Source organism: Bombus terrestris, chromosome 15 (assembly GCF_910591885.1).
Source record: "Bombus terrestris chromosome 15, iyBomTerr1.2, whole genome shotgun sequence".
NCBI classification, from domain to species: Eukaryota; Metazoa; Arthropoda; class Insecta; order Hymenoptera; family Apidae; genus Bombus; species Bombus terrestris.
The window spans coordinates 3,204,590-3,220,726 of record NC_063283.1 but is presented as its reverse complement, the minus strand read 5'-3'; the positions used below and the strand labels follow the sequence as shown (position 1 = coordinate 3,220,726).

Genomic DNA, 16,137 nt, shown 5'->3' with positions numbered 1-16,137 from the left:
ATTTCTACGCTCGTAACGTCGCGTTATTCCAGCTCGTGGAGACTGGTTTTAATTGATAGATAAACTCGAGAAGCATCGACGCGTGATGCTCAAAATTTCCTTCGACGTTGAAATATTTCATCGGTTGGAGTTTCACATCGAGTTTGGATGAGACTGGGAATAGTGGGAATGCTCGATCGAATTCCAAGCGACTCGGCTGCTGGCGGTGACTGTACCCGAAGTTTGCGGGCCCGCCGAAGTGAGGTGTGTACCTACTCGCCAGGTACACTCTGCTTGCAGTCGTGGTAGGTCAGTATACCCTGGGCAGAAGTATTCGAAGCAGCAACGTTCAACGTCCAACCGAGCAAGCAGCCAACCAGCCGGCGCGCCGAGGGACAAAGAGCGGCCGCCGGCCCAAAAGAATAAATAAATAAAAGAGCCACCGAGAAAGAGGAACGCAGAGGAGCGCGGCCAAGAGACGAGGAGGCCGAGAGAAAGGGCCAACGGGAGGAGGACGAAGAAGACGAAGCGGAGGAGACAGAAGAAGGATAACAGAAGAGGAGGAGGAGAATGCCCCACGGGACGAGATGGAGAGAATAAAGTGGTACCAGGCCGAGTGGCCGCCATCAGTGCCAAGGACACCGACCGAAATCCAAGGGTACTAGCAAGGCCGATACAGGACCCAGCCCACGCCACGGTACATTTACTCGCTCCTTTGCTTTCGCTCCTACCCGCCCTTCTCTTTTTATTCCTCTTTCCCTCCTTCACCTCGGTGTCCTCTTCTTCTTCTTCTTCTTCTTCTTCTTCTTCTTCTTCTTCTTCTACGGCTTTTGCGTCGTCCTCACCGGTCCATCCACTTTCCTTTCCTCGTTTCTCTTTTTACCGATTCACGAGCAATCTCTTCGGCTTCCAACGAAAAAATGGACGCGCGCTCGTCACCGGCGCCGATCATGCCGACCGAAATATGTGCAAGGGCGTCACGAAGGCCAATGCCGGAGCCGACAAACCGCCAACTCATCCCAAATCATCGTCCGCCGCGCGGACGTCGCTTCGAGGTGAAACTGGTCAAATCGAAAGTGCAAGGCACCCGTACAAAGAGACGCGGAACGAATTACGGAGAACGAAGGTACAATATACAGCATCGGACATCTGTCAATTCTCTGCAGCTTTATCCAAGAAACGGTATAATAATACGGAGCGAAACTTCCTCGTCGTTGTATGCCAATTTCGTACAAAAATCCGCAATTTATTCGGGCATTCAAATCCCTGACGCGGAGCGCTAGGAGAATCTCTAGGAGAGTTCTGGAAACGGAGAAAGACAGATGATCACGGTGGGGACGAAGACAACAACGATGTTGGAAAATTCACCAAGATACGTCCAGAGCTGGTGCCCGCTGTCTCCTTCTTCGAACCTGAATGATTCGGTTAAAAGGTGTCCGGCGGAGGAACGGGTTTTTGATAGTTGTTCCAGTTTCGCGTCAGGTTTTTCGTCACCACCTGCCAGTTTGAATTAGCTTCCGGTGTTCCGGCGGCGAAGCTGGCTTCGCAGACTCTTTGCGCCGTTAATTGCCAACAACGAGGAGGATCCCCTCGCCCTTCTCTTGGCAGGCCATCATTAAAAGAACGAGGCCGGCGGCTGCGGGTCTCGAGTTTCGAGGCAACGTTAGGTGGATGACCGCAGCTCGCTGCGCCAGGGTTGATGACTGGCGTCGTTGCGAAGGAAAAATTCCAGAAAACGTGGGGGGCGGATCGCGAGGGTGGACCGGTATGTGTAAGTGCGTTAGCCGGCTACGTCGAGCGAGGGTAAAAGGGAGAAGAAGTAAACCGTACGCATATGCGTACGTACGGACGATCGGCAAGAGTATAGGTAGGGTTATTTCTCTGGTTAACTCTCGCGCGCACTCACCCTCTCTCCCTTCACATACACCTCTCTCGCTCTATCCTTCCGCGTGTGTTCTTCTTTCTCCGTCGGCCGCTTCCACGGTCCGAGCGACTATCTCGCTCGCCATTCTGCCCCTCTCTTTCCCTCTCCCTCGATTTCTCTCTCCCCGTTTCTAACCCGGTTACTCGTTCTCGCTCTCTCCCCCTGGCTCTCTCTATTTTTTCATCCCCCAGAAGGATGAGCCTGGACGGGGTGGAGCCACCCACGCCCACGCAAGCCGGCTCTAGGCCTACCCCAACGTAACTCCCAGTGCGTATACCTACCCTTTAGGCTGGCAGCCATCCCCAGATGCAGGCGACGCGTAGGGGGCGTGTACGTGCCCTTGCCGCGGCAGGCCTAGCTGCGAACAGGTTTGCCAGTCCTGGCTGCTAGCCACCGAGCACGTGCACGTTTTCATGAACACGGGATGGAGGGAGCTGCACGCTTCCGTTGCTTAAGGGGCCAGGGCGGGCGGAACATTTCGATGCCGAGGGTGGAAAAAGCCATCGTCCTCGACAAATACCGGGGAGGGAGGACGAACGTCCGCGATCTTCGAAACGCGATCTCCGCGAATCCTGATCCTTCTTTCTCGAAATTTCCTTCTCCCTTTAACTGACCATCGGTGGTGTCCAACACACCCCCTTGGCAGTATTTAAGCGATTCCCCTGATTGGTGTATACTATTACCGCTACGGGGATTACGATGGATCGCGATACTGTCAATTTATACATGCACGTAAAAGGTATCGAAAAGTCGACTGATCAACTCGAAAAATTAGTAGAGTAGGAAAGTAGTGACGTTGCAGATATGGTTTATTTCAATTTACCTCGATATTTACGATTATTTGTGCCGTTTCTTTCTGACGAGTAATCTTATGGATGCAAGTAATTTGTTTTTTGTCAAGTCGTTCTTAATCATTTCGAATAATGCAACTGCAGGTTTATAGAAAATGGAGTTGACCAATTTGATTTCTGAGACGTTGATATAATAGAGTACATTATTCAAATAATCCTTGTCAAGCGACAAATATAGTTGTTCTTTTTTTGCATGCAATTGCGATGTGGTCGCGCTGTGTCGCCGAGATCCACTTTCTTCTCGCTACATGATAAAGTCACCCATAAAAAATTTACGCGTACAATCTACTATACGAAATTTATACGATGTTATACGTGTTATAGCATTCGCTATTTAATTAGATGCAAGTATACAGTAGGTGTATTAAATTTCGTCTCATATGGTAATACATTTAAATCGCTGTAAAAAGTTGATACTATAGAAGTGAAATGTGGAATCTGATCTAAAAAGACAACTGTACATACAAATATCATTTCTTGTAGCATCATTCAAAGCTCGGTCATAGCAATAACAGTTCTAACGATTACTGATACGTATCTACTTTTACTTTTACTTTTACGAGTTTCGTGCATCGTGTTGACATCCAAAGAAATCGAACGATAAAAGATCAGAACTGGAAACAAAGAAAAGAACGAGGAAGACAGACAGCAGAATCGAAGAGGTTACTGATTGGCGCATCGTTTGCATTCCATACCGATCTGGCAACGATGCGTCATCGTCGTATCGTCCTCGTTCTCCGTTTCGATATCTCGATCATTGCTCGCGCATCGGTATTAAACTAAACGGACGCTGTTCGATTTATCGGAACGCGTGAATCCGAAAGATACGATCGCATTCACAGCTCGCGACTGTTCTGGTTCGGAAGATCGACCTTCACAGGATAGCCCGCAAGTGTCGAGCGGACCGTTTTGCTGCACGTTTTCTTCGTGGCGTTTCCTGCCCTCTCACTTCCCCTCGCCGATCCACGTTGTCCACTGGCCGATCCACGATGCACGTTGCACTCCTCGATCGGTTTGTTCTTCTCCGTTATAAACGAAAGGCCGTGGCCGACTGAAACACACCGTGGAGCAGGTGCCAACCGGTTCGAGAAACGTCCATCTCGTTTATATGACTGCCATCGTAGTAACCCTTTATCCCTCCTTGCCTCGTGTATCGAGCTTCGAGCGTTGGAATCTTAATCGACGTCCTTTTCGATCGTGACCTCTTAAGATTCACCTCCTTCTTCGAATATTTATTTTCGCCTCGTTTTCTACGATCAAACGCGATTACAGCAGATTCCGAGGAATTACCAACGATCAAAGTGCCCTTTTTTGGCGGAAGAGTACGTTGGTGGAAATTTGCGAATACCGTGTAAGTAATTCGAATAAAAAACAGTCTTAACGGTGAAATTAAAAATGGATTAATTCGGGAAGAGCATCGAACAAGGGATGGTTAATCTGATTTAGGAGCGTTTGGTTAAAGCGAATAAACGGACAAGCCAATTTTTTATCACCTAATGATTAATTAAATTTTAATCCGCTGCTCGCTCCTTCGATAGCGAGTTGCGTCCGTTCGTTATTCTCGCAGCGAATGGATCGAACGTCGACTACAAACGACAAAATTACTGCAAGAGACGGATGATCGATTTCGACACAGTGAATCCAGTTGAAAACGTGTGGAAAATTCAAAGGTTCGTCTCTCCAGCCCTCGACTAATAAAGTCTTCGGCCAGGAATAACGAGCGGGACGAATCGGAAGCGCCTGCTGGCAGATTACGCGAAAAGCTACTACGAACGGGAGCATTCGAATCGACATCGAATCGACATCGAATCGACATCGAATCCGGGGCAATCATACACAACGAGAGTAATTTTTGCGCGACGTAAACGGGCTTCTCACGTAACACATACTCCGTACGCATGCAAGCACACGCGTAAGTACCTTCTTCTCCGGACGGCTCTTCTTTCTTATCCCTCCGCTGTCCTCTTCCGATCGCGCGCGCACAAACACACGCTCGTAAACGCGCGCACACACAACACACACACATACATCGTACGGACTCTTTCTCTCTATCCTCGTGCACTACGTACCCCTTCCGCCCTCGGCAGCGCACACACACGTCCCTCCCTCTGTTCTGTGTTCGATGATCATCGTCCCTGCTGCACCGTGCGTAACAGAGTAACGCCGCCAATAGAAGATCGTCGCTCGTGCGACGAGGAAGCAGGATAATCCAGCAGGAAGAATAAAGAGGGCCAGATGGTGGGCATGTCGCGTGAAAGAAGGACGAGGGTAGCCGTTATTTTTATAGCGTTACGGTAGGTTAGAGTCGCGTCCAACCAACGTTTCAGGCCCAACCTAACCCTGCCTGGTCAGGGCTCCATACGCGTCTCTCCCTCTCCTCTGTCCTCACCTTCTCCTCACCGCTCTTCTCTTTTTCTCCTCTCCTCTCCAACAGTTCCTCTCCCCATCGCTCACCTGTCTCTCGATCTCCGTTGTTCTCGTCTTTATCGGAGGAACAGTGCCGGTCTCGCTCCCACCCGCAAGGCTGCGCGCATTTATAATGCACGCAAAATTTCATGCAGAGCCGCTTCGGCTGCCTTCCAATCCTTTGATAACACGCTTCTGCGTGCATACACGCGGTCCTCTCTGTTTCTCTGTGTGAGCACACGTGTAACCGCTACGGGACGGAAAGAGAGGGTCGCGGACGATCGCTTCGCGGAACCTACCTGCATCTATGGTTATGCGCGCGCTCTCGCGCGTCTATATTTAAAAGCGCCGCATGTTTTCTCTTCTCGTCTCTTCTCTTCTCTTCTCTTCTCTTCAGTTCGTGTCTCTATCGTTCTTCTCTTCGTTTCACCGCGTGTCTCTGTTTTCTTCTCTCTTTCCTCTTTATCGCGTCGTCTCTGGTGTGTGTCACTTGGTCGTTCTTGGTCGATCCCTCTGTTCCCTCCTCGTCAGCACACCCAGGCCCCGTCGATCCTCGCCCCGACGCTATTTCTCCCCCTACCGCGTTAGGGAAACGCGCGACAACTTCCGGTGGCCGACCAGCACGCTTTCACGATCGAGATGCGTCTCTCGAGCGACTTCTCGAAAAAATATCCCTCTCGCGCTGACACGACCGCCTGTGTACTTACTTGCATCGATATACAGCTTTCCTTCTCTTCTTCTCTCTCCCCCTCGCATTTTTCTCTTTGCATCCGTCCTTCTTTCCCCTTTTGCTTTACGTGTTCCCGCGCTGGACCACCAAGCTCTCTATCGGCCGTTTTGCGATCTTTTTATAGGCAACAAACGACAAGTTAGCCGCGCTCCACGCGGTAAACAGGACACGTTGGGATTCGAACGCGCTGCTTCCCTGTCTACTTTCAGATTTTTATCGATTCGTCCGATAGTTTCGGTTGATTTCCCTTCTGAATTCCACGATTGTTCCATACTATATGGTTTTTCGGCAACGTGGAAGCGTCTGTGGGTTTCAGCTATCTGGTAATTGATTCTGGCATGGCGAAACGCCAAACGGGTCTGCTCTGTGGAACCTTAAACAAAATTCCAGCGGCGGGTCAATCTCGCTCGAACGTAAATATTCCGGAAGAACCGCGAATCGATAGCAAGCTATCCCCCAGGTTCGTCTACGTCTTTATTCGCGGTGCTGCCGACAAATGGAATTTGCGCTTCCTTTTCAATGGGATGTGGAAGCCGTAACATCATTTTACGTTACATCTTGTCTCATAGGAGATCGAAAACGGCACGCGAAGTGTCGTGGTTCATCCGCGCGATGCATTTTCCGGTCTTCAACCTACATGCGGCTTTTTACGACCGTTACTCTTTATTCGTCTAACTCATCTCCGAGCGTTTCGATTCCACTACTACTCTGTAATATCCGCTGCACGAACGAAATCTTGCTGCGTGCTGCTTTATAATCGTCGCGAGAATCGGACGAAATCGGGGGCAGGCGTCGTTTCGGAGCTTTGACAATGAAAGATCTTTGGCGAAGAAGCGACGTCCGCGCGTCATCCCTCGGTTGTAGTCGAAACTGAGCGCGAACAGGCTGTCTGGTACGCACCCTTTCTCCTTTCTCGGAATACCAGACGAACGTCGCAGTGTAGAAGACGCGAGTTAATTAAGCGAAATGCTCCCTTAACGCGATTAACGGTGTAAGGGGGTTTTAATTATTGCAGGCATACTTCTTCGCCACGAAAATCGCAGCTGTTTTCGATGACAAGGCCACAACGCGATGGAAAGGGAAGATCGCGAGTCCGTTCAGCAGGGTTGACGGTAATAGGGAGACTCACCATCCCTAAATTGCTCGCTCCTCAATTATTCAGCGCCGTTTCTCCTACCACGAACGTCGTCTCTCTTTTCCTGTCTTTCTTGCCCCCGTTTCTCGTTTTCCACCGGATTCCGTTCTTCCTTTCCCTTCACCTCGACCACTCGGTCTGTCTCGGCTCGTTTCTCTCAGCCACGCCGTTTCTCTCTTTCTCTGTCAACTCCTCTTCTCCCGGAATTGAAGTACCACCTACCCAATGGCCTACCTCCATTATGCATCGGCCTCGACGACGCCACCACCGCCGCCGCCACCGCCAAACGACGATGACGACGACGACTACGGCGACGACGACGACTACGACGGCGACTACGACGACGACTACGACGACGACGACGACGACGACGACGACAACGACGACGACGACGACGATGATGCCGAGGTCCTCAATACAAGCCGCACCGACATTTAATTCAGTTCAGCACCGCGGTATTTCGCGCCTCGTGATGTTCCATTAAAACCCGAGACAATAACCTGACAGCTCTGATCGGCACGTCTCCACCGGTTCCCGTGCACACCAATCTCCACTCTTGTTTAAAACGAAGCCAAAGCTGTCTACCGAGAAACTGGCTTCCGGCTTCCACGCTGCTTCATCCACAGATATGATTCTCTTTCTCTGTATTCCTTCCGTCCTCCTCTATTTATCAGTCTTTCTCTCTCTCTCTCTCCCTCTTTCTCTCGCTATATGTCGCCCACGTACTGTTCTCGCTTCTTGTTCGATTCACGCTACTGCTCGCTTAACCCTGTTAGAAATTTGTAAAAAGCTCGGACCACGTGCAGCCCATTTACGGTTAAAAATCGTGATTAACTTTTGATAAGATAAATTGAGGATAGGGTAGTGAAAAGGTTTGCGAGAAGAATATAAAAATCGTGCATTAGACAAGCATCAGGCAATTTTTGGTTGAGTTCTGAAATTAACAGAAATAAAAGTAACATAAAAGTTCCCTTTCCTTCTATTCCTTCTCTTATTCCCTTCTTTCTCTTTCTTCTTCTTTATGAACCAGGATTGGTCGAAACCATTTGTTTTTTACTTCCATGCTTCGTTTTCTTCTTTCCTTTTCCTTGCCTTTCTTCCTTCGCTTTCGTTATTCCCCTTCTCGTTTCTCCTTCGAAATATACGAGGAGTTTCTCTCATTCAGAGAAATACAAGCGATACTCGTTCCCTAACGGTGAGCATAGAAAGATACAGTATATCATGTAATAGCTAGTCTTCGTCGACAAGATTTACGACGTGTCAGTTTAAAATATATCTGTCAGATCAATCGCTACTACCGCAGAGTTAATAAAGTCCGAGTAATCGTTTCTTTTAGTAGCGCGTCGATACGTTTGGCTTCTATCTTGGTTTATCGATTAAAGAAAATAATTACGTAGTTGCACGAGTCAATTAATACACTCGTCGCTACTAAAATATGATTATTCCATCCACTTCGTTATCCGAGATATCCTTTAACCAATAACGTCAGTGTCAATCTCGTTATTATTTTATTTCGCTTCTTATGAAAATACGTAATTTCAAAGACACAGCAGTTGTGTGAATATCGCGTTAAGACAAGTAGCTGCAAATGTGCCGAGCTTGCATACTTTATTTTGTTTTCTTTTATTTTTTTTTTTTTTTAGATATACATACATATACAATAGTGATATGAATATGTATTCCCAGCAAGCGACTATTTCTTTGTACAAATAAGCTATCAACCAGATCGGTCTATGTATCGTTCGATACGATACCTCGGGCCAAAGTTGTTGGCACCGATACATGTGGGTCACGAGCATGAATGCCGTTTCGCTGGCTTCGAGTTCTTTCGCTTCGTCCAATTGTCGCGACTCGAGGAAGTTCTCCGCAGCGGCAGTCAGTCGAGGCACCGAGACAGCTTTTCTCAGCGAAATAATTTCCCGGAAAATTAACGTCTCCAGGCTCGTGCACGCGTAACGCGCGTACACGCGTGTATACACGTATCCCCGCGGCCGGCACGCATGAAGAGAAACCGGTAGATAAGTAGGGGGTGAGCTAGATCGCGGTGAGCGGTGCTGGTGCAGCCGCTTCGCCGCTAGAACAGCAAGGAAAAAAAAACGTTCGAGGGAAGAAGAAGGGTGGCGGAAGAAGACCAGACGAGAAACCGTGCGCAAACGTGTGTATGGAAGCGCAAAGAAACAGGACGCGGACGGAAGCTAACGGAGGAACCAAGTCAGGAAGCAGAGACCTAGTGGCAAATGTCGGAACTGACTGTGAAGTAAAGGGGACGAAGAATCGAGGTGTAACAGGAGGATGGGTGCTCCCGAGTCTTTGAAACTTCAGCTTTCGATCTCTCAACGAAAAAAGAAAAAAGAAGGATTAATATCGTTCTCGTTAGATCGTGTCGATAGAATGTACGGAAAATTCGAATCATCTTGTGTTCGTCGTGTTTGACGGTAGATGAAAGGTAAGATCGAGAGATAAGGAGGGCAGTCGGAGGGAAGGTCGCGCCAAACAAGCTTAAATAGGCACGTGAACCGAGTTAGAGGAAGAGAAAGAACGAAAAAAGGGAAAAAAAGGTAGAAACGAAGAGACAACGAGGACCAGAGAGTCACAGAGCGTTATAAGATCGATAGTTGATGTGATAGCAAGCCAAGCCAGGCCAAGCCAAGCCAAGCCAAGCCAAGCCAAGCCAAGCCAAGTCAAGCCAACCCAACCCAACCCGACACAAGCCAACGACGAGCCGACCCAACCGAACCCAATCCGACCCTCGGTTCGTTCACCCCCGCGGCACATTCGCGCCATTATCTGTTCCAAATGTCGTCAACGGCATCGTTTCGTTTACGGTGCGGCACATCCACCTTCTCTTCGCCGGAGCACACCGACTCAGCCCACGTTCGCTCACCCCTCCGCGAAGCGCGCGGGATATATGCCCCCTTTTACCCCCGCGGCTTCTCACAGCCCCTCGCGGCCCCTCGCAAACTCGTGCAAGCCAACCGAGAAACCGGGCAGAGACTTGCCCCGTTTCCTCCTCCGCATTCTCTCTGCGCCCAACCTCGCACACCACCCCCCGTCTCTCGCCCCTTACTTGTTTTTAAGGTTATGTGTTCGCCGCGCATTACGACCCATTCCGGTGCTCGGCTACGTCGTTTTACGAATCCCTGATTCCGCCTTATCGTCTTCCCTCCCTCTCCCCTTCCTCTTTACATTCCCCACCCCCAGCCCCTTTCCACCTCCTGCGCCACCATAGCGCGGGATCCTCACGCCGTTACAACGGACGCTCTTCTTTTTCGAGTCTTTCGCTGGATTTCTCTTTTTTTTTTTCATTGTATTCCTCGCCACGGAAACCTCCCATCTTTACGATTTCCTTCAACGATCGATTTCCACCAACGATAACCAATTTTGTCGGTCATCGAGGCGACAGAAAAATTTCCAGAAGAAACCGCGTCGAAATAAGAGAGGAACGAGTATAATGCGTCGCGGTGCAGGAGAAGCGTCGACGACGTTGTTTGGTCACGCGAAGAAGTGTCTCGAAGCCGGTGTAGAGAAATTTCTGTATGAAGCTCGACGAGCCGCGAGGGAAAATTACGAGCGAGAGGGGTTAAAAAGCAGCACCGTAACGCTTAGCGCGCGCACTCGAGAGAAGAGCCGGATAATTGAATGTCGAAGACGTTTCTTTCTGCCGTTTACGAGAAAGGAAGAGCAAAGTTTTCTGGCTACATCTCCGTGTATTTTTCCATAAATGGGATGAGGTGGCGCGTTTGAGTGGCAGCTGCCACGCGAAATGCTCCCTCTATTCAGTTTTATGTCCGATGCATACAGGTTACGCCGATAACGCTAGAGAGCTAAGACGCGCGCACCTTTGCTCGATATTCACCTATTCGCGTATTCTCGCAAAGAAACGTTCGTCAAGGGTAAGTGCAGACGATGCTCGGTCTGAAAAGACTCTGCGCTATTACAAAAATACCTAGGAATAGAATTTGACTGCGATAATATAATAGAGGTATCGTTGCATTGGTCGACTGCCCTCTAATCCGACCGACGAACGAAGAGAGCGAACGCAAAGCAACGTCAACTTCAGAAACAACTAACGCAAGATAGTTGCATCTTTCTTCGACCACCGCGATGCACCGGAAAGGAACAACTCCCGACTCGAGTTAGCTCCAAAGAGATTCGAGTCCAACTATTAGCGTAATGCGAGTGGCCGGTGTCGGTAACTGGTCGTAAGATTCGAGTTAAGGGAAGATCGTGTAAACGTTGCTCCGGCTTTACGAACTAATCGAACGATAGCGGTGAACTTACTTTTGACCGGGCAACCGACAGACCGATCGATAAAACGCATAAATTATTCGACCCGTATGCTTCAGTCGTTTCTTTTAATCGTTCGAATCCTAGCAACGTTGAATCGTACGTTGGTAAAGTGTTGTAAAAACTCGGTCCACGATTTATCGCGTCTCGGGGAAGAATTTTTGCCTTCGTTCCCCTCTTCTCCGACTTCAACAAGTAGCTAAACTCGCTGCACATAGATCTGCCATCCCCTTCGTCTCTTCGATCGCTAGACCGAAACTCGGTTAAATCGTTTTACCGTCTCCTTAGGATCTTCCGCATGGTTGGTTCGAGCGAGGGTTGAAGCGTGCGCGAAACAAGAGAAACGAGGAATTTTAGCGGAGCATGGCATCGCGAGGAAAGTGGCGCGCAAAGTTGCCAGAATTACGTAACGTCTACCCACATAAGGGAACTCAATGTCACGACTGAGCCGAGTTGAAAGAACATGCACTACCATTCACGGCAGACTAGTCGGCCGTGCCGAGAGAAGAGCAAGACGGAGATCGAGAGAGCCAGGGAACGCGAAAGAAGGAGAAGGAGAGAGTCTCCCCACCAAGGTCCGTGTCTCCGCGTCCCTATCTCTCCCCGCGATCGGGCCCGGTGCACGGAACTTCCTCCGCTACGCGTACTTCCGGCGGACGCCTAAATTTAGGCTTGAAAGCTTCGACCGACTACCCGCGCGCCTCTTCCTTCTTGCCGTCGTGTTTCTATCACCGTGTGGCCGATCGTCCGATCGTCAAAGGGGAATCAGGAGCGAGAGCGACGAATACGAGCAGCGTAAAAGGGAAGGCCGAAGTGAAAGAGCTGTATAAAGGGTTGGCGGGAAAAGGAGGGAGAAGAAGAAGAGGGAAAAAGGAGAGACGGACAGATACGCGTGGTGGCCGGCTGTCCGGCCGTCCGATCGGTTGGCAGGTTTACAAGGAAGGTAAGGCAAGACGAGGCAAGGAAAGGCGAGGCAAGGCAAGACAACGCAAGACAACGCAAGGCAAGGCATTGCAAGGTAGGCAGCAGGCAAGCAAGTAGGCAGGAGAGGCACATCGCTCCCCAGGCTAAAGAGTATCTACGACACACACCGTCACGCATTCACCCTCGTCCGATCCCAGACCTGCCTGAACTCTTTTTCCCTTGGTCCCTTCTTTACCCTCCTCCCTTTCCGCTCGCAGCTCTCGCCGCGCAGCCGAGCTGCCTGCTCGCCTGCATGCCTGCCCCTGGCTGGCTGCCTGCTTGCTTGCTTGCTTGCTTGCCTGCCTGCTTCCACCACCGTCATCGCCGTCGTCACCACCGCCACCACCACCATCGCCTCCGCCACCACCACCACCACCCACCAACGCCGCTATCGCCACCGCCACCGCCGCCACCGCCGCCACCGCCGCCGCCGCCGCCGCCGCCGCCACCGCCACCACCTTTCTCTCTCTCCTCATCCACCTTCTCGACCCTTCGCGCACTCTGCTCGTCCCCCTTCTACGTCTTCCTCACTGACTCGCTGTCTCTACCTTCCTTCTCGCTCTGCCTCTCTCAGACTCTGGGTTCTTCGCGGGATCCCCTCGCCCTCGTCGCGTCATCTCAGTCGTTGCTTGCACGCCGAGCTGAGCTGAGCCGTACGTGCCGTCTGGCCCCTTTTCCCCGTACTCCTCCACCCGTCTCTGCCACCCGCCACCTCCTACTCCTTCTCTTTCTCCTTCTGCTTCTCTTCTTTCTCCTGCTCTTTCTCCTTCTTCGCCCGTGTGCCACACGTTTTCTCCTTTCCTCCTCCCTCGCCCTTACCATCGCTGCCGCATCCACCACCACCTCCTCCTCCTCCTCCTCCTCCTCTTCCTCTTCCTCTTCTTCCCGCCGCCGATTTCTCCCTCCCCTGACCTCGCTGTTCCCCTCGCGCGGCCCTGCGCCCAGGGGTGAACGAACCTACTAAATGACGGCCATGAAAACAGCCGAAGCTCGGGCACGAAGGATGAAGAAAGCCACGGACCGAACCCGCGGGAAGATTCGCCTTTTCTTTCTTCTCATTCTTTTCTTCCTTTTCCACTTCCTCTTCTTCATCCTCCTGTTTATCTTCTTCTTCTCCCTGGATCGTCCTTCGTCCTTTTTGGCTCACTCAGATCCTGTCCAATTCTCCTCGGTCCTCTTCATCCTTTGCCGTCGGTGCTTTACGTCTTCCCTCTCCATCTTTCTCGCCCCGAACGAGTCTTCTCCACTCTGAGCTGTTTACCTCAGGATGCACAATAACCGCGAAACCGACCGGTCGAACGATTTTCCAACAACGCCGGTCCATCGGAGGACGAACGAGATCACCAAGTCCAGAGGTCGTTGCTTTCCTTCTCTTCATCGATGATTTTCTTTTCGAAATATTCGCTAAGCGTGAGTTCCGGAAGAAAGAAATGATGAAACATTCAACGCTCCATCGTTTTCGAGAATCACTCGTCCGTAGAAAGTTGGAAAAATTGATCGAAGAAACAAAGAACGACTCTGCAAGCACGTCGCCTTATTTTCTGTTAAAAAGAGCAGTGGTGCGATCGAGCGATCGCGAAATCGATCGAGGCGCGCTCGTTTACAGCGAATAGGAGCCCTGCGATGCGCGCGCGCGCGGTCGCGCGCGACGTTTCAAAAGACAGACGTCGCAGTGTGCCGCGACTTCCGATCCCATCGACGAGACATCCATGGAAAGTTTGCGTCGCTGCGTCCTGTAATCATCGTCGCGCGGGCACGTAACCGTGGAAAACGCCGGGAAACGGCGTATAGGAATTACGAAGTCAGTGTGTCTCGTCGACTCGGCCGACTACCCTCGAATAGGCATCGTGCCGGAAGAACTCACCGGCGGAAGTTCGATTCTCAGGATCGATTCCGTATGCCGTCGGGCGTGGGTGCGTGCGCGTCTCGCACGCGACGACACCGGGACAACCGTCGAGCGAGCTAGCGAACGCGACCAGCCTTGCGTTTGCAAGGCGATCAGTTATGCGCTATTTTTAAATATCGACCTTGCAATCATTTTGGCCCCTTAAATGCGGACGAACGAGATTCACCCGCGCGAGGGTATAACTAGTCCATTGGATTACATTGGCTGTCAAAAATCTTACGGCACCTGTCAGTTTTCATTTAATTTAATTTTTTAATCCGGCAGGCGACCTCTACCCTCTAGAAGTAATGCGAACAAAGTTAGAATCACAAGTTACAAGCAATACGAGCCGCTGCTTTACTTGCGTATAGGGAAAAACAGAACTCAAGCTAAGTATGAATGCAAAATAAATAAGTAATGAATAAATAATTGGCGAAATAAATAGAATTATATCGGATAAGTATCGATACCCTTTATTCATATGCGGGACCAGACCTTGAACGCAGAATTATTTTTATCGTACCTTAAGATAAGTATTTATCTGAAAGAAAATCTTGCTTCCTAGAAAATTTGTTCAAGTGGCGTAAATAATAAAAATTATAATATCCACTTCAGCGTAATAATCTTACTATTGTAAAATTCCTTCCGAAATACCATTTTCATCCTTCGAAACGTCTGTCGTCCTTGTCTAAACAGCGAGAAAGAAACGAGCATGTTCGTGATCATCGATGAGTATGCTCGCACGCGTGACGCGCGCGTATTACGTAATCTCGCGACGATAAGAACTCGTTGCTCGGTTATAGCTCGTAAACGCCGCTCGAGCCTGACTCGTCGCGCGACTCGCTGGATCGTAATGTGTTGGACGCGCTGCCGGAGCGCCCCCGTCGCGCACGAATAACATCGAGATTCATCTTGCACGATTTATTCGCGGAAAGTCGATCGCGAGGATCGATCGCCTTCTATCATCGAGAAACGGAGAAATGATCGGTTTATACCAGTCGAATTTCACGAACGAAACGCAAAGAAAACCTGTCCTGGATGGTTTGTGCCCGATTGCCAGGGCTTTTTGCCCGGGGACGCACTACGGACAGGCAACGCGCTCGAGTTTTTGCCGAAGGAACGGTAATTTGCTTCCGTTTATATAGGCGTGTAACACAGAGCGCTTCAGGATTAGACCGCAACCGGTCTCTCCGTCATACGAGGCCTTTGCGTGAATATCGGTCTTGCCGTAACTTTTTCTCGCGCACGCCAAGTATTTTTATTAGTTTACATGAAATTAAACCCATTTCCTTCCGGTCTAATAAATAAAACAGCTAATAATAGCCGGGAGAGCCGAGGCTCCCGGAGATGAGCAACGTGTACACGCCTCGCCTCGCTTCGCTCCTGGGTTTGCCCGTCATCTAAGAACGTTATTGGTTCTTTTTCATCGCTGCGTCAAAAAAGGATCCTCCTTTTAGAGCGACGGCTTCCCCGATCGCCGATAAATTGACCCTTTATCCTCGGAATTTTTTCACGGCCGGGCTGCCTGCCTGCTTGCCTGCTTGCTTGCCAGCCAGCCAGCCAGCCTGCCTGCCTGCCTGCCTGCCTGCCTGCCTGCCTACTTGCTTGCCATGTAATATTAGAAGTCGCTTTTTAAACCACCAACGCGCGTTCGCGGTAACGCGTGCCGCTGGAGCTTTTCGTCATGACGATATTTACCGTAGGAAGATGGTAAGGATCGATAGAGGAGTCTGCCGGAAACGATCTGGTCGAATGTCCCACGATTGTGACGATCGATCAAATTACAGCTCGATCGAAATACGTTAAGAATCTTAGATTAAATTACGACCTGCGAGAAGTACGTTCAGTTAAGATTAAAGATAACGTGTATCTGTATTTAATCAACTTTTCCGCGAAATATTTTTCTACGCGTATTTTAGTTCGTTGTATTATCGTCCATAGAATGGTCCAATAAAATCTCACAAGGACGATATGAAA

General features: G+C 50.1%; 1 long non-coding RNA gene across 1 annotated transcript; it reads right to left on the bottom strand.

Annotated features, from left to right (window-relative positions):
• Window positions 1-2,807: 2,807 nt before the first annotated feature.
• LOC125386365 lies at window positions 2,808-12,609 on the bottom strand. The gene is made up of 2 exons (XR_007226429.1): window positions 5,460-12,609; window positions 2,808-5,387 (listed from the first exon to the last, which is right to left on the bottom strand). It is a non-coding gene; the product is annotated as an uncharacterized LOC125386365 (long non-coding RNA).
• Window positions 12,610-16,137: the final 3,528 nt, after the last annotated feature.